The sequence below is a fragment of the Hyla sarda genome, chromosome 3, assembly GCF_029499605.1.
Source record: "Hyla sarda isolate aHylSar1 chromosome 3, aHylSar1.hap1, whole genome shotgun sequence".
Taxonomy (NCBI): domain Eukaryota; kingdom Metazoa; phylum Chordata; class Amphibia; order Anura; family Hylidae; genus Hyla; species Hyla sarda.
The window spans coordinates 72,259,169-72,285,805 of record NC_079191.1 but is presented as its reverse complement, the minus strand read 5'-3'; the positions used below and the strand labels follow the sequence as shown (position 1 = coordinate 72,285,805).

Sequence of the window (26,637 nt, the reverse complement as noted above, 5' to 3'; positions counted from 1 at the left end):
GTCATTTGCAAATCTGTTTAACTTTCTGGCACCAGTTGATACCCCTTTAACCCTTCTCTACCTTTATCGGTCGTAGTATCAAGCGTCAGATACCCATTGACTGGTCTCAAAATATAAACATAATTGGAAATAGGAAGTTTTTATTTCTTACTGGTTAAACTTACCATAAAATTAAATTGATAGGAATTAAGGAAAAAAACACATTAAACGGAAGAATTTGCTGTAACATCAATGCGAAGCTGGAATGAGCGCTAATGAACATACTGTGGGAGCGAAAGTGCTGATGAGGGACACACTCTCTGAGCCGTTCAGAATCTGTTCGAAAATGGACACCCATAAAATCTACTGGCGTCATGTCAGAAATCCTTAAGCTGCACACAGCGGCTGCCAAAAAAACAGTCGGCGAATGGAGGCTTCTCGATAGCAAAGCCAAGGAGAAAAAAAAAAGGACAGCAATGCTTTATTCCGACACGAGGGCCCCCTAAAACAAGTGCCTGGGCTGCTTTGGGTGGTATCATGTTGACACCATGTTACGAATGAAGAATGTGACCTCACCTATTGCTCAATCTTATGAGTCACTGACCCCTGGTTCGAAAAGTCTCAAAGTAAACAGGATCAGCCCCTGGGTCTGCAGCCCTTCATTGCTTTATAGAAGGGAACAGATTACATATTAAGACGTCTTGAGTATAACAGTTACACCCCCTAGTCACAGTCTTGCTTGGATCTTGGCTCATGCCTAACATGACGGCCTGTCTGTACTTGTACATATGGTGCCACAATATATGTACAAAGCCCATTTAGACTAGTGGTCTCCAAACTATAGACCACCAGCTGTTGCAAAACTACAACTCCTAGCATGCCCGGACAGCCAACGGCTGTCCGGGCATGCTGAGAGTTGTAGCTTTGCAGCTGCTGGAGGTCCACAGTTTGGAGACTATTGGTTTAAACCAATGGGAGAACATTACTGTCTTACCTTATTTGTTGTGCATATGGTGCCACCATATGTAGAAAGTTCATTTAGACTAGTGGTCACCAAACTGTGGACCTCCAGCTGATGCAAATCTACAACAGCCGTTGGTTCTGCGGGCATGCTGGGCGTTGTAGCTTTGCAGCAGTTGGAGGTCCACAGTTTGGAGACCACTGATTTAAACCAATGGGAGAACATTACTGCCTTACCTTATTTGTTGCGCATATGGTGCCACCATATGTAGAAAGTTCATTTAGACTAGTGGATTCCAAACTGTGGACCTCCAGCTGTTGCACAGCTAAACGGCCATTGGCTGTGCGGGCATGCTGGGAGTTGTAGATTTGCAACAACTTGAGGTCAACAGTTTGGAGACTACTGGTTTAAACCAATGGGAGAACATTACTGCCTTACCTTATTTGTTGTACATATGGTGCCACCGTGTGTTGAAAGAAAGCCCATTTAAACCAGTGGTCTCCAAACTGTAGACCACCAGCTGTTGCAAAGCTACAACTCCCAGCATGCCCGGACAGCCTACGGCTGTCCGGGCATGCTGAGAGTTGTAGCTTTGCAACAGCTGGAGGTCCACAGTTTGAAGACCACTGGTTTAAACCAATGCGAGAACATTACTGCCTTACCTTATTTGTTGTGCATATGGTGCCACCATATGTAGAAAGTTCATTTAGACTAGTGGTCACCAAAATGTGGACCTCCAGCTGTTGCAAAGCTACAATGGCCGTTGGCTGTGCGGGCATGCTGAGAGTTGTAGCTTTGCAATATCTGGAGGTCCACAGTTTGGAGACTACTTGTTTAAACCAATGGGAGAACATTACTGCCTTACCTTGTTTGTTGTACATATGGTGCCACCGTATGTTGAAAGAAAGCCCATTTCGACTAGTGGTCTCCAAACTGTACACCTCCAGCTGTTGGCAGACAACGGCAAGTCCTGGCATGCTGAGAGTTGTAGCTTTGCAACAGCTGGAGGTCCACAGTTTGGAGACTACTAGTTTAAACCAATGGGAGAACATTACTGCCTTACCTTATTTGTTGTGCATATGGTGCCACCATATGTAGAAAGTTCATTTAGACTAGTGGTCACCAAACTGTGGACCTCCAGCTGTTGCACAGCTAAACGGCCATTGGCTGTGCGGGCATGCTGGGAGTTGTAGCTTTGCAACAACTTGAGGTCAACAGTTTGGAGACTACTGGTTTAAACCAATGGGAGAACATTACTGCCTTACCTTATTTGTTGTACATATGGTGCCACCGTGTGTTGAAAGAAAGCCCATTTAAACCAGTGGTCTCCAAACTGTAGACCACCAGCTGTTGCAAAGCTACAACTCCCAGCATGCCCGGACAGCCTACGGCTGTCCGGGCATGCTGAGAGTTGTAGCTTTGCAACAGCTGGAGGTCCACAGTTTGGAGACCACTGGTTTAAACCAATGCGAGAACATTACTGCCTTACCTTATTTGTTGTGCATATGGTGCCACCATATGTAGAAAGTTCATTTAGACTAGTGGTCACCAAAATGTGGACCTCCAGCTGTTGCAAAGCTACAATGGCCGTTGGCTGTGCGGGCATGCTGAGAGTTGTAGCTTTGCAATATCTGGAGGTCCACAGTTTGGAGACTACTGGTTTAAACCAATGGGAGAACATTACTGCCTTACCTTGTTTGTTGTACATATGGTGCCACCGTGTGTTGAAAGAAAGCCCATTTCGACTAGTGGTCTCCAAACTGTACACCTCCAGCTGTTGGCAGACAACGGCAAGTCCTGGCATGCTGAGAGTTGTAGCTTTGCAACAGCTGGAGGTCCACAGTTTGGAGACTACTAGTTTAAACCAATGGGAGAACATTACTGCCTTACCTTATTTGTTGTGCTTATGGTGCCACCATATGTAGAAAGTTCATTTAGACTAGTGGACTCCAAACTGTGGACCTCCAGCTGTTGCAAAGTTACAATGGCCGTTGGCTGTGCGGGCATGCTGAGAGTTGTAGCTTTGCAACAGGTTGATCAGGTGGTTCCAGAAACTTCCATGCCGGAGGTCTCGTAGCCTTCCATGGGAGTTTCGGGAATCCGTCTGATCACGAGATTGCCCGCAATGTTTAAATTTATCCTGCCCCCGGAACGGAGTGATAGTAACACTTTAACAGTTCCAAACCGCAATGCAACAAAAATGTACATAGTCTCAGTGTGGGTCTGAGACTGTATGCAGTGAGAGGGGACGAAGAGCTGCCACAAGAAGATGTCAGAATGACAGAAAAGCCCTAAGGCTAAGTTTTTGGAATACTGCCACTGCAGTTTTTGAGCCAAAGCCAGAAGTGCATTCAAAAGGAAAAGGACATATAAAGGAAGGACTTATACTTCTCCTCCCTTATGGATCCACTTCTGACTTTGGCTCAAAAACTACAGTGGCAGTATTCCAAAAACTGCCAGAAAAAAAAAAACAAGTGGAAACTTAGCCTATGGGAGAGATTTATCAAAACTTGTGAAGAGGAAAAGCTGACCGGTTGCCCATACCAACCAATCAGATCACTTTATTTATTTCTCAGATGCATTTTTTTTAAAATAAACAAGCAATCTGATTGGTTGCTATGAGCAAAGGTTTTAATAAATCTCCCCATAAGAGCTGGAAGAGGCCACCTACTCAGCAAACAGATCAAAATGAATACATTTATACCAAACACCTCAATTTTACAGACGACTCAATATTTCAGCCTCATCTAGTACTTTCTTTCTAAATTTACAGCCAATTCCAATAAAGTGTGAAGTCGAGAGACGGTAGATACTGTGATATTCTAGAAATAGGGACATGTCCACCTGTTATGCCTAAATTGTTTTGTGAAATTCTGGATTAATTAACATAGCAGCCAGACAATACGACACGTACCATCTCACAAGTTTTCCTCTACAAAAAACAAAACTTTATAATTATTACGTTAGGTCGCCTATTAATACACAGACCTTATTCCACGCTTCACAATTTAAAAGTTTCACGTCTGGCTCGTACTCTACAAACTGGATGACTAAATATCCCGGCCAGCTGTGACTTTCTATTTCTGGCTCCTACATTAAACTATGTAGGCAAGTGACTTCTGTTGTGTGAACTAGCAGCTGAAAGCACAATTATGCATCAGGCTTGTTGTATGGACGGACTCTCCGAGAATGAATGACGGCGGAGCTTCTTTCCGTGCCGCTCACACTACACATCTGTCTTCTTGCTGGAGAACAGAGGACACAATCCTGTATTTCTGCTTCTGATTCCGGGTGCCATCCTCATGGGAATTCCATGTAGGACTCCGATATAAACCTCTAATATGACAAATGTAGGTAGCACCTTGACTATAAAGGGAATATATGAAATGTCCTTGAACAGTCAAAAATAAAAAGGTATGAACAGTAAGTGCTCCTCTAGGATAAGGTTAGGCAACTATAAGATAGTGTTCCGGTAGCATGACTGTGGACTGCTGATGGGGTAAGTTGCCTGTGTGCAATGGGTAGCATGAGGGACCACTCTTCATTGGCCAGGGTATTCGGATAAAATGTTGCACAGTGCTAGTCCTTCTGACTCCATGATATAAGAAGTATGTACCCCCATGATATAGGTAACTAAGACCAGGAAAGGAGGTAGGAGGCATTGATAAGGCATGTACTATGGATACTACATCAAATAGAGAAATGGAACTCAGGGGGGCAACCTGCGAGGGAAGTATATGAATTGAGAACATAAACCTTCATTGAGAACACAGTGGGGTTCTGTCTATGTTTTCTTGGATTGACTACCGTACTATGAATACTGGGTGCTAGAGGGGGCAGCGCAAAACAATTTTCCTTGGACAGGTATTTAGATATGGGGGTTCACAGAGATTGTCCTTCTATCTCCATCATGTAAAAGTCCCTATATAATATGGTGGTTAGGTAACCATTGATCATCGGTGCATTCAAGGGATACTGGTGGAGCATGTCCCATAGGTGTCAGGGAAGAGAGGGAAAAACAGGAAAGTTTCACGGCTAGATTTTAGATACATAGATTTACAAAGCTGATCCCACCAGGTCTAAGATGTTAAAAGGTAATACTCCCCAAGGATAGGGTGATTAGGTAACTATGGACCAGGGCTGTAGGTGTGGAGATGGGGCACACCACTTGGGTGCCAACAATATTTTTTCATGAAATTTAGGTAAAGGGCTGTAGCACCAAACCAAATCTTTGCCATGGGTGAAGAAAAGTCTAGCTACAACTATAAATGTAGTCACTGCCATCCATATGGTGGTGGCACAAAACCAGGTGGCTGCAGCTTTTCAGCATTCATACCTGCATAATGCTTTTGGCATAGACATATATACATGAGTGATGATAGACTGGGCCCAGCAGGAACAGTTGAGGGCTTCAAAATAGGGTTAGATACACATTTAGAGCAAACAACATTAATGTATATGCAGAAATATAGAATCCCCTCCTCACATTTACCCCATGTAGATGTTTTCCCTGGTTCAATTTAAAGGGGATGTCAGTAAGCAAAAAAGGTATTATTACCTTTGCTCACTCCCAGCACCCCATTTCCATTCTGCATTCATTTCGGAAGTATACCTCCCAAAACGAAAGGCGTCAGGTACCAAATTGGGTCAAATTACACCACACAGGCAATGGGTAAAAGTCACATGATCCAGCTATTGGGCATCGCATATGATGGTGGCTTTGCCTGTGTTTGTATGGGTTCCTTGCCACACGCCCAATGGAGACAGTGACACATGATAATATCTTCTCTGGACATCCTCTTTATTAAACTAAGGACCCCAGTGCCCAAGGAAACACTGCAAACCAGAGTAACCATGCATTGCAATGCCACATTTCCTCTTCAGGGGGTGTTGCACACATCATGACGGCTGATCCCCAGTGGTTTCCGTTCTGTCTTACCACAGTGCTCTCTGCTGACACCTCTGTCCATGTCACGAACTGTCCAGAGCAGGATAGGGTTTGCTATGGGGATTTGCTCCTACTCTGAACAGTTCCTGACATGGACAAAGGTGTCAGCAGAGAGCACTGTGGTCAGACAGAAAGGAAATCCAAAAAGAAAAGAACTTCCTCTGTAGTATTCAGCAGCTGATAAGTACTGGGGAAAGATTTTTAAATAGAAGTAATTTACAAATCTGTTTAACTTACTAGCACCAGTTGCTAAAAAAAAAAAATCCCAGTGGAGTATCCCTTTAAGCAGTCAGCACTGCTGCCTTCCAAAAGTTTTTTTTTTATTAGAGACCCCCTATAACTAGTTATGGAGCTTTAGCTGATGTGAAACCTAGGTATCCAAACTTTGTACCTCCAGCTGTTGCAAAACTACAACTCCCAACATGCCCGGACAGCCAACGGCTGTCCGGGCATGATGGGAGTTGTAGTTTTGCAACATGAAGGTCCGCAGTTTGGAGACCTAGATAGTCAAGCATTTGAAATAATCCACATCCATTAGTCTATCATCACTGATATCTAAGGAGTACTGTATATTCCCAGTATAATGTCAGATCTCCAAAATGTGAATAAAGTGATAGAATCTGAAAACTTTCTAAATGCATTGTAAATCCTCTATAAATGAGACCTAGAGATACGGTATGTGCTGCCCGAGAGACAGAAGTGCCACTGCGTAAATGGAGGAGCTGTAATTAGCTGACTAAATATAACGTTGTCTCCGCAGATTGCACATGCCTGGTAATTAATATGCAATAAATTGTAACAAACTACTACAGGTTTATTGTGGCAAAGCAGTCATTGCCAAGTGCACATCAAAGCACCGTTACTGCCTGTAATTACTGCAGCGCTCATTTACAGCACTCTGCCAGGCTACATACGGCAGAAACTAGCTACTGCTAACCGGAGTAGCCGAGGAGTTAAATGGGCACTGTCAGAATCAAAAACTTTTCTAATATACTTAATAATAAAAATTATTTTCGTTTTATAGGCTCATGGCTTATATAAAAAAAAAAAATTCCACTAGAGGTCGCCATACCATCCAGAACATAATCCTGTCCGGTTTTAGCATCATTTTTGTCTCAGCTGAAGCACAGACTGGGACAATGTCCAGTAAGTGAGGGCGGGACTAATACTCCTCTGTGCTCACTCCTGTCCTGTCAGACTGCAGCTTGAAAACAGAGAGGAGGGAGTTGCATAGTAGCCTGCAGTGATTGGACAAAGAGACACAGCACAGCAGACTCAGGGAGGAAGTGAATGCATGGTGAGTGAGGGTGGGCTCAGGGTTTGCCTTAGACATGCCCCTTTCTGAGCAGTGGATGTCAGAATGAGTGAGCAGCAGAACAGACTGATTTGTGAGCCAAATACATAAAAAAGACATGAAAAAATTCTGCATGACCTAGTGAGTAATATATATATATATATATATATATATATATAATTATTTGATATCATTATTATATAATATTTTTTAATATGTAAGCATTATTTTTTACTATGATATAATATGTACGCTTTAAGTCACCAGGTGGCCACGACATGAAAGTTTGCTCCACATAAGCTTCGTAAATATAAGCCGTCAAGAGGTGCATGCGTACAAAATTTGTGTTTCTGGAACTTTTCCTAGGTTGCATTGTGGCCCGAGACATTATATCACTAGTCAGGTGTTGAAAGGAAGCATGGCAGTGCTTCAATGGGTAGAGGGACTGCTGGGTGGGAGGGAGATCATTCTTCCCAGGGCTAGAGGGAATTGTAGTTTCAAACACAGCAGGTATGGAAGGGAGTTCAGCTTTACTGCAATGGGTGGGGTGACTGATATGTGGAAGGGAGAAAAGTGACCTCACGCTTACAAACAAGGGATCCTGGCAATTGTAGTTGGAGGGAGGGAACTCCAACAGGAAACAGACTGTTCACAAAAAGAAAGCAGCAGTGTTATGGTGGACTCACAACACAGCCATTTAACCCCAAGATTAAGCATGTCCATTACTGTCTGACAGGTAAGTACTAAAGTCACCTTAAGGTGGATAACCCCTTTAAGCAGGATTATTTGCTAAATGGTTTCCTTTTTTATTTTACACACTTACGAGTAGTTGGCTGTCTGGGCCAACTGGGAGTTGTAGTTTTGTAGCAGCTGGAGGTCCACAGTTTAGAGACCTAGGTATTAAGGTATTGAAATTAATGGTTGCCAAAGTATCCACATCCACTAGTCTACCTCATCACCGGTATACAGGGCCTACTGTATATTCTCCGTATAATGTCAGATCCCTAGACTGGTAACAGCTACGTGTATTATATTATCACTGAATCTTTTATTAAATCAGATTTTTGCTCTGGGATTGTGAATTTTCCATTGTGTGATTGCACGTTGTCTTCCGGGGAATTGCATCGCTCATTGGTCATCAACCTAATAAAATCATGTTAGAGAAATATTTGCAGACACATGTAAATTGCAGCTCGGTCTCTGATTAAATTGCTCTTAATATTATTTTCTTTACTCCTTACCCCCCCCCCCCTTCTTCCCTGCTTCCCACCCTCTAGTAAGCTGTATGTCAACACCAGTCAGCCTCATCGCACAATCCCCCATTGTTTGACCGCTTTGCGGTGACAGGGCTTGTTCATTACGGCTGTCAGCACACATTAGGAACTGCTTTGTGCTGATTGGCAATTAAATCTCATGCAAATGAATGATGTGATCACTTTTTATGGACAGAGGCAGATGTAGCAGAGCTGAGGTTGCCCTCTTTGCGCAAAACTTTTCCGTCCAGTAGTAGAGCAGAGAAATAAGAGAATAAGGGAGGAGAAGGTTAGTACAGTAAGAAAAATAGGCCAAAACAAGATGAGCTGCAGTGCCACGACACAGCACTCCCTCCATCTGGAGAAAAAAAGGTTTAGGCTACTTTCACACTGCCGTTGCTCCCCGTCGAAGACGGCTATCAAAGTCTCTTTTTTTTTTCCCTGTCTTTAACGGCCGTTCTCATAACGGGAGCAACGACAAACAACAGATCCCGGTGGCTCCCATTTACTATTATGGGGGCTGCCCGGACCCGTTATGAATAATGGGAGAAAAAGATGGCACATGCTGTAATTTTTCTCCGGTCATTCTGCCTGGCTCTCCCAGTGGCCGTCACACTGTCGTGCACTAACTGCAGTGTGAAAGGGGCCTTAGTCTCCAGAGGTGACAAGCCTTACCATAAGAACTGTGAATTTATGGAACAGTCTACCTCTGCTCACAGCAGGAACTGTTGTAGGCTTTAAAACAGGGAAAGATACATAACATTAATGCATATGCAGAAATATAGAATCACACCCCCTTCCCTTCATCCACCTTCATCCATCCATGCCCCTTCCTTTCACCTCCTTGTTTGAACTTGATAGACATTGGCCCTCATTTACTATTGTAAACCCGACATGTCTTGTCTGGATGTGCGCTAGATCCTGGCGCATTGCGCCAGAAATTCTGTCTGTGCCGGAATTTGCGCCAGAATTGAAATAACCCGACTAACTCTGTATTTTACTAAGAAAATCCAACATTTTCGCAAAAAAAACTACATATTTACTAAGGTTTCCAAAGAAAATTTAGTGGATTTGAGCTGAGGAACACCATAAAGATCAGAGCATGTGTAAAAAAAGCAAAATGTAGAGAAAAGTGCAAAATGTAGTGAAACCTTAGTAAATACCGTGGAAAAACAATTGTAAATCAGGGCCATTGTCTTTTTTCAACCGTACTAAATATGTAACAAGAAATAGTCTATCACTTCAGGTTCACATCAGCGTTGTACTCTGTCCTGGTCCTGTTGTAAGTCTGTTAAAAACTACAGGACTGCAAGCAGTCATTTTTTTCTCCACTCAACTCCTGCAATACAGAAGACACCTGAAGGTAACCAGACAGACCCCATTCACAGTCAATTGGATCCCTCAGGACCCAGCAGTGTTCGTTGTGCTCAGTGGCATAGCATGGGTTGTCAGCACCCGGGGCAAGGCAAGTAATTTGCGCCCCCTAACCCGTGGATTTTAGCACTCGAGTCTCTTCCACTAGATTAGTTAAAGAAACCCTTACCCCCTAAGCACATGTATTGTTTGTTATGAAAATACTGATGTAATTAAAGTAAAATGCATCTAAATACAAGCTTATTTTCAAACACTTTATTGAGTGCGAACATGCATTACACATTCTCCACATTTTCAGCAGGTCTATGAATACAAATCTACAAATGTAGTAACCTAGCATGGGCCGCGCTATTATATGTCGTCTCACAACCATCGTAAACGACAAAAAATATCAAGAACAAAAACTAAACATCAAAATGAAACCATACCCTGGTGATGATCCAAGGCACATGACTTTGGGTATTATAAGTAAGCGGCAAATATCAGGGGGGCATTATATGTGCATTATATGGGCACATGACAGGGGGCCCCTGTCATGTGCCCCCACATATATTACCCCCTGACATGTGCCCCTCACATATAATGCCCCCCTGTCATGTGCCCCCACATATAATGCCCCCCTGACATGTGACCCTGACTTATAATGTCCCCTGTCCTGTGCCCCTCACATATAATGCCCCATGTCCTGTGCCCCTCACATATAATGCCCCATGTCCTGTGCCCCTCACATATAATGCCCCATGTCCTGTGCCCCTCACATATAATGCCCTGACATGTGCCCCTCACATATAATGCCCCCTGAGGGGGCAGGACAGGGGGCATTATATGTGAAGGGCACATGTCAGGGGGGGCATTATATGTGAGGGGCACAGGACATGGGGCATTATATATGAGGGGCACATGACAGGGGGGGTCCTGTCATGTGCCCCCACATATAATGCCCCCCTGACATGTGCCCCTTACTCATCATTTGCCTCTTTCCCTTATAACTTGGGTCCTGCAGTCCGTGAGAGCCGCGGGGACGTGATCTCCGGGCGCCGGTGCGTTGATGTGATGTCATCGTGCCGGCCTGCAGTGATTGGCTCTCACTGACTGCAGGAATGGAGCAGCCGCGGCGTGTGATAGCAAGGTGACGGGCGTGAGAAAGGGGTGGTGGAGCGGGACAGCCGACAGCTCCCGCTCCACCATGCGATAATTCAGGAAGAGGGGCAACAATCTCGTGGGGGTGGCAATTGCCCCGTTGCCCCCCCCCCCCGGATCCGCCACTGCCTCCACAGTGGGCTGCGACCCGGCGGCTCGAATCGAAATCGCACAGCCAGCACTGCAGAGAGAGTGAGTGAGCCAGGCAGGGGCAGAGAGCTGCAAGTGCGAGCGTGCCCCCCCAGATGTTGCGCCCGGTGCGACCGCCCCCCCCCCCCCTGCACCCGCCACGCTACGCCTCTGGTTGTGCTCCGACATGTACAGGGTCCTTTCAGTGCAAAAAAATCTAAACAGACCCTGTACGGAGCGGAGCACAAAGGACACTGTTGGGTCCCATTGACTTTGAATGGATTCTGTTGGGCTACCATCAGTTGGAGGAAAAAATTACTGTTTGCAGTCCTGTAGTTTGTAACAGACTTAGCCAGCGGAGCTCCTCTGTACTAAGCCAAGTTTGTGGTATTGCAGCTAATCACCGCATGCATTTTTCTTTTGCCAGAAAGGCTGAAATCACTGTAAAAATTGCACAATTTTTGCAGATCATGGTGAAACTGCGATTCTGGTCATCCTCAGGTCCCCGGCTGGGCCCTTCATCCGCTTCAGAAATCGTGACACCCGAGCCCAAATGACATCAGGACCCGGAGTGTCACACTGCCCCTTAGCCAATTACTGGTGAGGCAGGACATCTCTGCAGTCAGTGATTGGCTGAGGAGCAGCGTGACACTCGGTGCCCTGAGGTCACGATTTCTGAAGCGGAAGAGAGCACAGCCGGGGACCGGAGGCACTGCTGGAGTGCAGGAGGTAAGTGAAAAAACATCCCTTTAAAAACTCAATGGCCCTGAATTACTAACAATGGAGTGCAGTTTTCTTTGTGGGTTTTAATTCCTTACAATTTTCCACAGTATTTACTAAGCTTTCCCTACATTTTGCACTTTTACCTACATTTTGCACTTTCCCTACACTTTGCTTTTTTTTTTTTTTACACATGTTCTGTTCTGTGGGGTTTTCCTCAGCTCAAATCCACTACATTTTCTGTGGAAACCTTAGTAAATATGTAAGGTTTTTGTGAAAATGTTGGGAACACACCCCTTTTCTGTGACCACACCCCCTTTCCACAACAGGCACGCCCCTTTTTGGGTTTTCTCAATTAAATGGAGAGTTGGTCGGGGTTTTCATTTCTGGCACAGACAGAATTCTGCCGCAATGAGACAGAATCGTGGCGCAAAGAAAGAATATCTGGCACGATGCGAATGATTCTGGTGCACAACCTGACAAAACATGTCGGATTTACAATAGTAGATCAGGGCCAATATGTGTCTTAAATGAACATTAACTAAAATGTGCCCAATTTTGACATATTTTATATAAAAGCTGCAGTCCACAAACATTAGTAAATCTGCCCTAAAGTCTACGAAGAGGATTTGTTTATCTATTTTAGAGAAAAAGAAGCATTGATGGCTCAATATAAGATACATTAAGAATTTAAGCAGCAATGAATTTAAGACCTAAAACAATATGGCATTAGAGGTGATTCACTTTAAGTAGCCCAGACCGCTGTCCTTTAATTGCCACTTCCCTAGACTTTTATCTCAATAATAAATTCCCCCTGGGATTGGTGTCCTGGAAAAAGAACTGTGATATAGTAAGAACCAGCCAGGCATTGAATTGAATTTTTGTGTAAGGGATGACATAAAGGCCTTCAACCCTGTATACATACATACATCATAAATCACTTAGCACATAAACCATGGTACATGGCACAGCTGGACGCAGGATCGAGGTGACACCATACGTTTGTTACTTTAAAGGAACAGACATATTATTCTTCTGAGCTAAATGAGCAATGCCGAGAAAATGAAGTAAAATAGACCATTAATGACACGTAGCAAAGAACCATTAATGTAACAGAACAAGCTTTAAATGAGATGTTCTGTCTATTCCAGTGTTCACATTAAAGGCTAACACTACAAGCTCATTTTGTATCACCCCCATAATTATTCAAAGGAAATGTAAAAAAAAAAAAAAACACATAAAAAAGTATGCAAAAAAAACACAAAAAAAAAGACCATCGTTCATCTCAAATTATATGACACTAACACAGTACGTGGTTGAAATATATCAGTGGTCTCCAACCTGCGGACCTCCAGATGTTGCAAGACTACAACTCCCAGCATGCCCGGACAGCCGATGGCTGTCCGGGCATGCTGGGAGTTGTAGTTTTGCAACATCTGGAGGTCCGCAGGTTGGAGACCACTGTAACATACTGTACAATACTGCCTCCTGTATAATATGAGAGAAACAGGCGCTCCATAGAGTAGTAACGTAAGAACCCGTGGTGAAATAATTATTATACAAATTACTTGCTTACCCTGGGTGGTTGTGCAAATTCATACACAACAATGATGTAAGCGTAGGATAATAGTAGGTCGACTGCTGCCCTCCGGTAGATATTTGCAGTATAGGATAAGGCTTCAAAGGAACCCGGCTCAACAGCGACCACAACAGGTGAATGATTAAAAGGAATTTATTTCACCAGAATGCAATGCGTTTCGCTGTGCATGCGCAGCTTCCTGAGGAAGCTGTGCATGCGCAGCGAAACGCGTTGCATTCTGGTCAAATAGATACACAGAGTGCGCCCCTAGTGAGGACCGTTTTGATACAGAGGCAAATAAGGAGTAATATAGGGTCCTTACCCTTAGGTGTTATGCTGAGGGCACAACACCTACAGTGGCTTGAGGAAATAAATTCGCAGAATAGCCACCAAGGGGAACTCCCGGAGATGACGTCAGTCGGTCCGGTGTGGATGCATGGCAGTAGAAAATGAAAATCTGATTGGTTGCTATGGGCAACTGGTCAACTTTTCTTCTACACAGGTTTTGATAAATTTCCTCCATAGATCCTAGGCTAAGCAATAATAAGTCATAAGCTTTTTATGTATGTCAGTAGAAAATGAAAAAGTTTTCCCCTCGAATGAAGGTGCTGGTCCCACTGATTAAGATGTGTATACATTATTGCAACGCGTTTCGATCCCGAAATGGGATCTTCATCAGGCATCTGCCTGATGAAGATCCCAGTTTAGGATGGAAACGCGTCCAGCGCCTATGTTTGCTATGGGGATTTTCTCCTGCTCTGGACAGTTCCTAAAATGGACAGCAGAGGTCAGCAGAGTGCACTGTGGTGGTGACATATGAGAAATCCAAAAAGAAAAACCTTTTCGCTGTAGTATAGAGCCCCTAAAAAGTACTGGAAGGATTAAGATTTTCTAATAGAAGTAATTTACAAATCTGTTTAACTTTCTGGCACCAGGTGATCTAAAAAAAAAAACCTGTTTTCCAGGGAGTACCCCTTTTAACTCTGTGTGTGCTAGCACGTGAGCATACCCTAAAGAAACACAGAAAAAGACCCACAATGGAGTGAGTAAAGTCAATAAATAGTTTCTGAAACAATTTTATGAATTCGATTCACAGGAAATGTCCAGAACATACACAAGGAGACATTTTTATATAAATCCCATTTTATCTTTCACTTCAATGTTATGACGCATTTCTGCAAGAAAATATAGAAATCTTTTAGCTGGCCAAATGTGATATTAAAGTGAGTGGGTACAGAGTAATTGCTTCTATGGGGAATGAGCAGCAAATGTTTCCAATATAAACCATTATTTTATTTGGTTTATTGTGTTTATATATTGGCCTCGCTAAAGCTAATTGCTGCACTGAAGTTTAACCCTCTCTGGTGAGGTTTGGACCATAGGAACAAAGAAAGACGGCTCTGTCTCAAGTCGGCATGCAATGAATTTCCTTGATATTCTATCATTTATAAATGCACTTAAAGTAGGATAATTCATGAAAAGCACAATGAAATGGGAATCACATCTTTTAGAATAAGACAAATTTTTGATTAAGTGGCTGAAATCCATCAATAATGCATCAACAATCTCTCACAGGTCAGCTGCAGCGCCAAGATTTCTGAGATGGAGGTAGACCAAAAAAGGATTGCTTGATCTTACTGGCTCATTATCTACCGAGTTATGTCCCTTTCAAAAAGTTCTTGAACCATAAAAGAAGAAAATATGAATATTGGGGCAGGACTCCTACTTCGAATCTAACTTTATTAGCTAAACCTTTTGTTCAACAGAAACTCTGGAGGACCACAAGGTTAAATCATTTAAAGGGGTACTTGGGAGGATTTTTTTTTCCATATTAAATGGTTCCAGAAAGTTAAACAGATTTTTAAATTACTTCTTTTAAAACATCTTAATCCTTCCAGTACTTATCAGCTGCTGTATTCTCCAGAGGAACTTGAGTTGTTCTTTTCTGTCTGACAACAGTGCTCTCTGCTGACACCTCTGTCTGTGTCAGGAACTATCCAGAGCAGGAGCAAATCACCATAGCAAACCTCTCCTGCTATGGATAGTTCTAGAGGCAGTAGCAAAGAGCACAGTGGTCAGATTAGAAAGAACTGCACAACTTCCTCTGGAGCATACAGCAGCTGATAAGTACTGGAAGGATTAAGATTTTTTCATTGAAGTAAATTACACATACAGACACATTCTATGTAACAGTAAAGCTCTGCACATCTTACTAACGCCTCATAAAAATGGTGGTTAACCAGTCGTTAACATGTGAACTGCAACCTGATGAGGGTTTATATTAGATTGCATTTTAATGGTGTAAAATTGGAGTCTTTAATAAAAGGGTGGACATATCTTTAAATAGAGATGAGTTGTCTAATTGTCTAATTTTCCTAATTGGTGGGGTCCCTGCATACAGACAACCACAATCAAAACAAAATCATGGTAAACAAAACTACATGTTTTAATCGCAATGTGTGCTATTGTAGTAAAATAGCACCCTTTTTGATATGAGTTTGTGAAAACCACTGCAAAAAACATTGGAAAAAATACAGAAACACAATGTGTGAACACAGCCCTTTAGAGGAGATGAATAACTCAATAAATTCTGTTACAATAGGAATAGTAGAGGCAGCAGTATACAGATAGAGCTGGGTAAAGAGGAGTCTATGAGCTGCCAAAAGAGATCTGATAGGTAGTAATGTCATCCTGTCCTTCACAGGAAATCCAGCTACAGTATGTATGATATGTATGGATACAGCTGTACTGGAATGAAACTGACCGCACTGAAGGAATAGTAAAGATAAGTGTGCATTATATGGACAAAAAAAGCCAAGAGTGTTTCTCTAAATATAACTTGTCCTATGGCCAAAAATAATGGGTGGAGAAAATGAGGGCCCCTGTGTTCAGTTCGATGCAAAGGACAAAATCAGACTGAGAATTAAGACTCACCCATCCTATCTGTGCTCACATGACCTTTATCAGCCTATGAATGGTTGTTGGATGTATTGGATATGCTGTTAAACTATTCTAGTGATACAAATTTGGTATGTACTGTATCCACATATTCCTGAAGATATTAGCTTGTCTATACTCAACAATCAAGGACAGGTGCCAATGATGTTGACCACAACCTTAATTTGGCAATACCGCATGTAGACATCTTGACTAAATATTTGCCGCCATGTCCCTTTACATCCTGTCAGCTCACTATAAATTACACAGGAGTCAAGCATTTACTTTGCAGACATTAGTAATAGGTCACATAAACAATGCACTTTATTATGTGTGGCTGCTGCTCCCTTGTTACAAGTTTATGGACTCTTTTATTTATTTTTAATGAACTTTATCCTGGCCTGACTGTATCGGCTGCCCAATGGAGGCATCAAGCTGAGATAAGCCACAAATCTCTAACCTTTCTCACAGCAGGCACATAGAAGGGTCACATCTGTTTACATTTGCTGTGCTAAAAAATAAAGATGATAGCAGAAAAGTAAATATAAAAAAAATATACCAGATGATTGTCTCGATAATTGGCTGAATCGGCAGGTCCTGCATTAAGCACTCATGTCAAAAGTACAGAGAAAAAGGAAGATCGGGAGAACAGACAGAGGTGAACATGAGCTGCAGGAGACCAGGGATAGGTAAGTATGTTTTGTTTTTCTATTCTCCAACCCCTCCCCCCCCCCCCACACACACACAAACACACACACCATACTAGTTTACATACAATAATGGATAACTACTTTGAGGAAACAAAGTCACATTATGCTTTTTTGTCTACCTCACCATAGGCTTTACATATTTACCTTGCTCCTTTCCACCACCACCACCCCCACCACCACCAAGTAAGTAGGCATCTGCCCACGTTTACATGGTGCTAATTCAGGCACTCTGAATACACGGATAGTTCCTGTTTAATTTATAATGATTATATTTGAAAAACTGAAATTATTACATCTCCTTTTTTGTAACTTCATGAAATATTAAATTCAAATTTTTTAATTAATGCATGAACCCATAGAAGACTATACCGCCATGCTATACCCCTGCATTCCTATGATTTTATATGGATGAAAGGAGATCGGGTCACCCTTACTCAGTTATAATTCTGTACCCATAATACTTGTTTTTGTGATGGGTCTAGGACTGAACACTTAGACCCCAACTGATCAAACATTTTGATATGTCTCTATGACTTATAAAAATAATGTTTTTCATGATGGTGTCCATTTAATGTGTATAAATGCATGTATAATGTGTAATACTGTTACTGCCAGTAGTAAGGCTTAAGTTCCAGAACTTTCTATAAGTTAATTGATAAGTTGCCGTAATTGGTGTAAACTTCTGTTCCTTCTCTCCCAATCAGTGGTAGTCTTGGCATTGGGAAGTACCGCCCAGGCCCTTATTGTCTGGACCAATCATATCTGGCTGAGATGGAATATTTTGACACACCTGCACAGTGGTTGGTTGCTTGCACTGTTGTTACTGTGAGACGTAATACTCAAGCTGTAGGAGTTGTACTGCAGGGGAAAGTCCATGCAACACCATAATGTTGCGCTTTCAGTTCTGTGCCTGTTCAGCTGAAAGAGAATCTGTCATATTCAACAAGAAAAAGTTATATGTTACTCCGGACCCAATCCTGATCATATACAAATCATTTTAATATTTCTCTAACAAATATCTTCTACCTGTTGCTAACTTGGTTTTTTATCCTGGGCTTTGGACCCATCCCTGAGTTTGCTATACCATGCTGGGTCTCTTCATCAAATCACTGAAGGCTGCTCTGTAACCCCCTCCTCTCTGTTTTCATGCTGCAGGCTGATAGGACAGGAGTGAGCACAGAGGAGTGATAGTTCCGCCCTCACTTGCTGGATTTTGTCCCAGACTGTGCTACAGCTGGGACAAAGATGATGCTGCGGCCAGACAGGATTACGTTTTTGATGGTATGATGACCCCTAGTGATGTTTTTTATAGGCCATGAATTCTATAAAAAGGAAATTATATTTTCATATATAGTATATCAGAAAGGTTAATGTTTTGCCAAGATGTACAACATATAAAAAGTTTTTGAATCTGAAAGTCCCCATAATGCTGAATATCGATCTTCTGTAGAGGATCCAGGAGAGTTGTATCCGGACTTTGTTGGGTCAGGAGGCCTGCTGCTTGTGTGCTTGGAGTAAGTACTGGTAAAGTTATTTTGAAGAGTTTCTTTGTGTGCAGATATTGTTTGTTCCGGACTGTCCTGCTCGGAGGCGGCAGCCTAATTCCAGAGACTGTGAGATGCCAATAGCTGGCTTATAAGTGAGAGAGAGAGGCCTAAAGCCCATGGCCTGAAACAAAGGGACATCAGCCCAAGAATAGTGTTTCAAACTAAAGTCTGTTTCTAAATGTTTAAGTATTGTGCCTCCCTGCCGGGAAGATTCGCTACTGTTATTTTCTCATCTGGATTTGTTGCAAGTTGCCAAGTAAAAGCCTCGAGTTATTGTAAGTGACAGTTTGCGTGTCTATGTGTCTCTGCGAGACACACTGGGCTGTCTCGCCCCTACCAAATAACCTGTGGGCCTACCACCTGCTCGGGACAGGGGGCATCGAAATTCACGCACTTACATGAAGGCATGTTCATATTCCATATTACAGAGATATGCTTCTAGAGGAATATACTGCGGTAATAAGATACCACGCAGAGTTACCATATGGTGGCACATAAAGTGCCTAAGGCTAGGGACTCTGATTCCGCTATATAAGCTTGATGCACACAGTTCTGTCATGTGCACGCGGCTTAATGCCTCTTTCCTATAATCTTTATACTATTCACCTTTTGTTTCACTGTCCCAAACAACATTCTCAATCTTTTCACAAATTATTTTGTCACCCCCCCACACACAAAAAAAAATCACTGTCAAATTACTCACAACGGTAATAAAAAAAATAAAATAAAAAATAATAGCATCAATTTAATAATTCACATGAACTTTCAGCCAGTGCCTAATACACGATAATGTACATTAATGCAGCGTCATGTTCTAGTGATGAATCGACTTCTATGTTTGTAGCCACATAAAAAAATGGTTTTCACCCAGAAGAAAATACATTCAAAATCTCACCGTTTCCTTCTTTAATCTTCACTTACACCAATTCTACTTTATATTGCAATTGAAAAACTAAGAAATATATCTTATCGGTGTCCTGGAAGACCAGCAATGTCTCCGTCATCTTAGAGCCCTATCACATGGAGTGATTACTGTGTAATATGGCCAGCAGTCAGTCAACAAACAAGCGAACGCTCATTGGTCGGCTCATTGTGCTGCTTTGCTACAAATGTATTGTTTGCTGGTCACACATATTTCCATATAATACGGTATGCGTGGCACACAAATGATAGCAGTAAAGGGCGGAAGGAACGACAAAGCAATTGTTCATGCAGTCCTCCCAACACAATAGCCAAACCTTGTAATAAGCTCAGTAAACAAATGTCAATCTATGAGATTTGTACACAACACTGGCCAAATAATAAGACCCTTACTTACAATTCTATGTCTGGCGGTAAGACAACTGGCTGAGGAAGGAGCCCTCCGCCATTAGCCCGCCATTACTCAGATGGCAAACTGGGCTGAAGCCTAGGAGCCCCACAGGGACTGATGGCCTGTACACTTTTTTGCTGAGGCCCTGTTACCTGGGTCCTAGGGATTCAATGGCACACTCATAGTCAGCTAAGTTTGTTTTGAGAAAATAAGGTGAAGGGAGATAGTGGACCAATAGTGGCGGTAGAGTCCCTGCTACTGCAACGAGTTTGTGATGCCATACCGCCTCCCTTATTTCACCTCCATGAGCAAGACAGTCTAGCCGTGACCTTGATCATATGTGATCAAATGTTCTCAGCGGTGGATGTTGCCTGCCACAACTAGTATTATGTAATATGTATACATAAAAAAAAGATACAAATAGCAGCCGAGTACAAGAACAAGTCAGGATTTTCAAAGAGAAGAGAAAGGGAAGAACAAGTGAGCTGAAAGTGTACATGAGGGATTGTGAATTGAGTTGTTTAGGAGACCCACAAAAGGGATATAGCGCTAGACTATGCATTTTATTTCTTCCTGCACAGCTCGGTGCACTGTTCCAAAATAAGACTCAGGACCCCATTCTTGAGATCACAGTGGTCCCAGCGATTGAACCCCCCTGTTGATCGGGGATAAGTGTTATAACTTGCAATACCCCTTAAAGGGGTACTCTACTGGCCAGCATTTGGAAGTGAATGTTCCGAACGCTGTTTTCGTGCTGTGGGGGTCGACCACGCCCCTTGCGATGTCATGGTCACGCCCCCTCAATGCAAGTCTATGGGAGGGGGCGTGACTGCCGTCATGCCTCCTCCCATTGACTTGCATTGAGGGGGCGTGCCCATGATGTCACAAGGGGCATGATCGACCACCGCAGCTCAAAAACAGTATTCGGAACATTTACTTCCGAACGCTGGCCAGTAGAGTACCCCTTTAATTATGACCCTGGTAAGAGATCCTGAACACTAAGACCTTTCTAGTGAAGAACCAGCCATAAACCAACAAAGTTATCATCTATGTTCTATACAAGAAATCTGCAAAACTGTTAGTTTCAGGAAAATGCAGCAAGTTTCCCCTCTGTTCACTTTTATTTCTTATTTCTAGGTTTAGTGCACCTTTAAAGGGGTACTCCGGTGCTTAGACATCTTATCCACTATCCAAAGTATAGGGGATAAGATGCCTGACCGCGGGAGTCCCGCTGCTGGGGACCCCTGTGATCTTGCACGCGGCACCCCGTTTGTAATCAGTCCCCGGAGCGTGTTCGCTCCGGGTCTGATTACGGGCGATCACAGGGCGGGCGGCGAGTGACATCACGCCTGCGCCCCCGTGTGACGTCACGCTCTGCCCCTCAATGCCCCCTCCCATAGGCTTACATTGAGGGGCGGAGCGTGACGTCACACGGGGGCACAGGCGTGACGTCAAACCCCGCCCGCCCTTTAATCGCCTGTAATCAAACCCAGAGCGAACACGCTCCGGGGACTGATTACAAACGGGGTGCCGCGTGCAAGATCACGGGGGTCCCCACCGGCGGGACTCCCGCGGTCAGGCATCTTAACCCCTATCCTTTGGATAGGGGATAAGATGTCTAAGCACCGGAGTACCCCTTTAAATGGCAATACTGTGGGTATAAAACACTAAGGCTTGGTTCACACTACGGACTGATTTTGTTTGGCCAAAAATTCCAAAGATTCCAATGGCACTCTTAGACGGCAATGTCTGTGGCGTGGATTCCACCTAAAGAATGAGTGGGCTCAGACCATGTTGACACAGCGGAATTTCCAAACAGAATCTGCTGCAGAATCCCATTGCTTTCAATAGGATTCTGCTGCACTGCGCATACGGTGGAATTTCTACAGCAGAAACATCTATTGCGTAAATGTCGACTTCAGCCTCCACCGAAAGAACTGACAAGTGAATTCTTTTGTGGTAATCCACTCGGAAAATGTATTGATGTCTATGGAGATGGTGCTCTTCCGAACAGTCCTAATGCCGGTAGAACATGCACTTTTGCGTAATGTCCGCCCATGTTTTCTGGGCAAAGAATTCGCAAATTTTTCACCATGTGAACATACCCTCATTCCTTTGGCGGTGGAACACATATTTTAAGTAAATCCTTTTTAACAATAAGGGATTGTCCAAAATGGCTGGGTTGAGCCTCATTCATTCCATTTAAAATCCATAAACTGTCATTTTAAAGGGGTATTCCAGGAAAAAACTTTTTTTATATATCAACTGGCTCCAGAAAGTTAAAACGATTTGTAAATTACTTACATTAAAAAATCTTAATCCTTACAATAATTATCAGCTGCTGAAGTTGATTTGTTGTTTTCTGTCTGGAAACAGTGCTCTCTGCTGACATCTCTGCTTGTCTCGGGAACTGCACAGAGTAGAAGAGGTTTGCTATGGGGATTTGCTTCTAAACTGGGCGGGTTCCCGAGACAGGTGTCATCAGAGAGCACTTAGACAGAAAAGAACAACTCAACTTCAGCAGTTCATAAGTACTGAAAGGATTAAGATTTTTTAATAGAAGTAATTTACAAATCTGTTTAACTTTCTGGAGCCAGTTGATATATATATATATATATATATATATATAATATATAGGTTTTTTTTCCTGGATAACCCCTTTAACAACTAACTGAGGACAAAAGAAGCAATTCTATCATAATACATCAGGAGCAGGAGAAAATGTAGTGTGCCTGTATAACTGGTGACCGGGATAAAAATAAACAAATTAAAATAATTAATAATAAAAACTAAAGGCATATTACGAGAGTCTGTGCTATTTACTGGCGTGTCAGCTGTATAGATAGCATAACACCCACGGATTGAAATACTGTAGCTCTTTGAACATTTAAGCACCAGCAAGGTTATTAAAATATATGTATATGAAATCTGGATCTGGAATTGTGCCTCAAAGAATACAGCATAAATTAGAAGGGCTTACACTCTATATGTAAATATTGGCGGCCTTCAGGAATAAAAAAAAAAGTGTTCAGATAAATAGAAGCCTAACATGATAGCAATAAAAAGGAAGCTGGCGCCAGGCGCTGTTGATATTAGAAATATATTATGCTCACCCCGGGTTCTTTGTGGCTGGGAGAATGAGGAACTAAACACAGACAGTAAGGATTTGTACGCTCAGATGCACTGTTCATGTTTGAAAAAGGAAAAGAAATATAACAATAATAGAAAAACATATGGTATAGTGACATCATTTGCATTCAAATAAAGCAGGATTTATGTTCCAGAAAGGCCTTTAATGTAAAGTCTGAGAAGCGGACAGGTAAATATGAATGAGGATGAAGAGGATAAAAAAAACAAAATTCATGGGCCTATATCACCGCAACTTGGTTCAGACACTCCTTTCTGGTTGATGGGAGTCTCGTGGTCTGCTGAGGATTATGTTTTAAACGGGAATTGTCAAAAGAATATAGGAGAAGCATTAAAACTGGTTTCATGGAAAAGCTGAACAGCAGCCTTCGCCAGGGCCGGCCTTAGAAGGTTGGCCAAGCACCTGTGACTTGTGATCACAACAACATTTAAAGGAGTATTCCACCTCTAGACATCGTATCCCCTATCCAAAGGATAGGGGATAAGATGTCTGCTTGCGGGGGTCCCGCTGCAGGGGACCCCCACGATCTCGGCTGCAGCACCCCAGACATCCGGTGCACAAAGCAAACCTTACTCCGTGCCGGATGACTGGCGATGCGGGACAGAGGCTCGCTACGTCACGGACAAGCCCCGCTTATGTCGTCACGGTCAGGCCCCCTTAATGCAAGTCTATGGGAGGGGGCGTGACAGCCCCCTCCTATAGACTTGTATTGTGGGGGCGTGGCCGTGATGTCACGAGGGGAGCGCACCCGTGACCTTACCAGCCTCCACTCTAAACGAATGCCGGGTGCAGCAGGGAGATCGCGGGAGTCCCCAGGTGCGGGACCCCCATGAACAAACATCCGATAACATGTCTAGGGGCCATATATCCCTTTAAGAATGATGTTTAGTAGTATGGTTTATAAATTGAAGAATAAATAAATACATTAATGTCTAAACCTTCGCAACAAAAGTGAGAACACCACTAAGTGGAAATGTTCAAATTGGGCCCAACGTCTCAATATTTTTGTGTCCACCTTTATTTTCCAGCACTGCATTAATCCTCTTTGGCATGGAGTTCACCAAAGCTTTACAGGTTGTCACTGGAGTCCTTTTCCACTCGTAATGACGACATTACTAAGGCTACTTTCACACTGCCGTTATGTCTCGGCAGTACAACGGCCATTGTTAAAACGACAGGAATATAGCGGGAGAAAAATCTTTTTGTCTTGCTACGCTCCTCTAAAACAACAGATCCCATTATCATCAATGGGGATCAATGAGATCCGGCGGCGCCTGTTCTGACCCATCCCAATAACGGCCATTAAAGGCAAAAAAAAAAAGAGCCTAATGGACCTGTTATGGGCAAGTCAAAACAGCAGTGTGAAAGTATCCTTAGAAAGTGGATGTTAGAGACCTTGCGCTCCACCTCCACCTCCACCTTCTATTTGAGAATGCCCCACAGATGTTAAGGTCTGGAGACATGCTTGGCCAGTCCATCACCCTCACCCTCATTAGCAAGGCAGTGTTCATCTTGGAGGTGTGTTTGGGATCAGTATCATGTTGATATACTGCCATGCGGTCCAGTCTCTGAAGGGAGGGGTCTTGCTCTGCTTCAGTATGTCACAGTACATGTTGGCATTCATGGTTCCCTCAATGAACTGTAGCTCCCCAGTGCCAGCAGCACTCATGCAGCCCCTGACCATGCCACCACCATGCTTGACTGTAGGCAAGACACACTTTTCTTTGTACTCCTTACATGCTTAACACAATATGAACCAAATAAGTTCCAGTATTCCATGCCCTTAATCCATGCCCTTAGTATGCTTTCCTTCAGCAAACTGTTTGCTTGCTTTCTTGTGCATCATGTTTAGAAGAGGCTTCCTTCTGGCACGACAGCCATGCAGACCAATTTATTGGAATGTGCGACGTATGGTCTGAGCACTGACAGACTGACCCCCCCCCCCACCCCTTCAACCTCTGCAGCAATGTTGGCAGCACTCATATGTCTCTTTCCCAAAGACAACTACTGGATATGAGTGAGGCCCATAAATTAACCCTTCAGGTGCTGTCCCTTCTCTTTTTCCCCTATTAACTCTTCACAATGTGGTCCCCACTTCTTCCTGTCCTCCTGTTAACCCTTCCCTGGTCCCCTAATTATTTTTTTTAATCTGATGAGTTCCACCAATAATCAGCCAACTAATCATTATACCTATTTACAAATAATGGTTAGTTGCAGCCCTAAAAAAATTCACAACAAAAATGCCAAGAAAGCGATAGGAGATATATTTTTGAAGATTAGTACGTAAAGAAATAGAAAGCCCTGGTCACAGGGATCAGCTTTACCCATTGTGTAGAACCAATTTGTATAGGATGAGATCTACATGTAGCCAGGGATGTGCAGACAGAAAAGTGCCTGGGAAAGCAAGTGATGCGGGATCAGGAGAACTTGGTTACTAATGACGGCTGGGAACATGTTGAAAGTTCCTATTTCTTGCTTTTCCCTGAAGCCCCTTTGATCAGCCCTTGTTAACATGGTAAATAGTGGCAGTCGGCGATCAACATCTCGTTATAATAGTCCGCTGATCTATTTTTCCTTGTCTCTTTCTTATTTCTTTTTCTAAAGTTGAAAAATATGACAGATTTCATTGATTGAAGGTAATTGGAAGACTTGTCATAGCCGGCCACATGTGGATAGATGAGTGCATTTGATCTTCTCTTCATGTATTCTGACATGCTTACTAACACTCTGGTAAGGTATATGTAAAGAGGTCCTCTTCCCAGACCCTTTGTTACAAGGGTCCCTTAATGAAAAGGTGAAAGGACCCTCATAAGTCGGCTGTACTCTGTGGGTGAAATTTAGCACCCCCACAGGAAAAATCAAGCATTACACAGTTTGCAGTTAAAGTAATGGACTGTCGGTGGAATGCTTGAGGGAAGAAAAAATAAGAAATGGAGTAAGTAGGAGAAAATAAATGGCAAGCTTAAGGTACTCATGGAAGAATGCTGCGACCATGGAGGAAGTTACTCACTAGGACCCTTAATTCTAGGTCTGGTTTCCTTGTTTGACTACAAGTTACCTAGGAGGATCACAATTTATAAAATTAAGTCTAGGTCCTGCTCATAATATTAGCTCTTTGAGGAGAAACAAAAGATAAAGTAAAAAAAATACTTGTGGTAGAATGGTATGACAATGGAAGGGGGTTACATAACGTTAAGAAAAACAAGTCCATAATGTACAACCTACAACCCTAATGCGTTCATCCAGAGGAAGGCAAAAAAAACTTAAAGTTCCGAAATTATCTTGCCAGTAGCTTAGGGTTGCTGATTAGCTAAACAGATAAGCAGAGGTCTCTTAACTTCCTCTGTCACTTCAGACAGCTTAAGCAGCCTGTACTAATGGAGCGCTGATAACACTGAATAATGATGTACAATGGCACAGCATTGTTCAGTGTATGCAATTGAAAGATAGCATGTAATAGTCACGTATTGGAACTAAAAAATAATAAATAAAACAAAAAATGGAATTACAGAAGAGCGTGTCAGAGATAGGCAGTGCGTGTCCGAAAAATTTAGGCTATAACTGGAGGGGGATCCTGCACATCTCCATGCGGTTGTATATGCTTCC

At 43.0% G+C, this 26,637-nt stretch overlaps 1 protein-coding gene across 13 annotated transcripts in view; it reads right to left on the bottom strand.

Annotated features, from left to right (window-relative positions):
- KLHL29 (kelch like family member 29) overlaps window positions 1-26,637 on the bottom strand; it is a 917,635-nt gene that overhangs the window by 650,781 nt on the left and 240,217 nt on the right. For 2 of the 13 annotated variants that reach the window (XM_056564311.1, XM_056564316.1), the window contains exon 1: window positions 1,379-1,467. The exons of 7 other annotated variants lie outside the window; for them this stretch is intronic. The gene's annotated coding sequence lies outside the window, so the exon portion shown is untranslated. Of the gene's footprint in view, window positions 1-555; window positions 574-973; window positions 1,105-1,176; window positions 1,277-1,378; window positions 1,468-26,637 lie in introns of those variants that run through there. 4 more of the 13 variants (XM_056564309.1, XM_056564315.1, XM_056564312.1 and 1 more) reach the window with 3 other exon arrangements.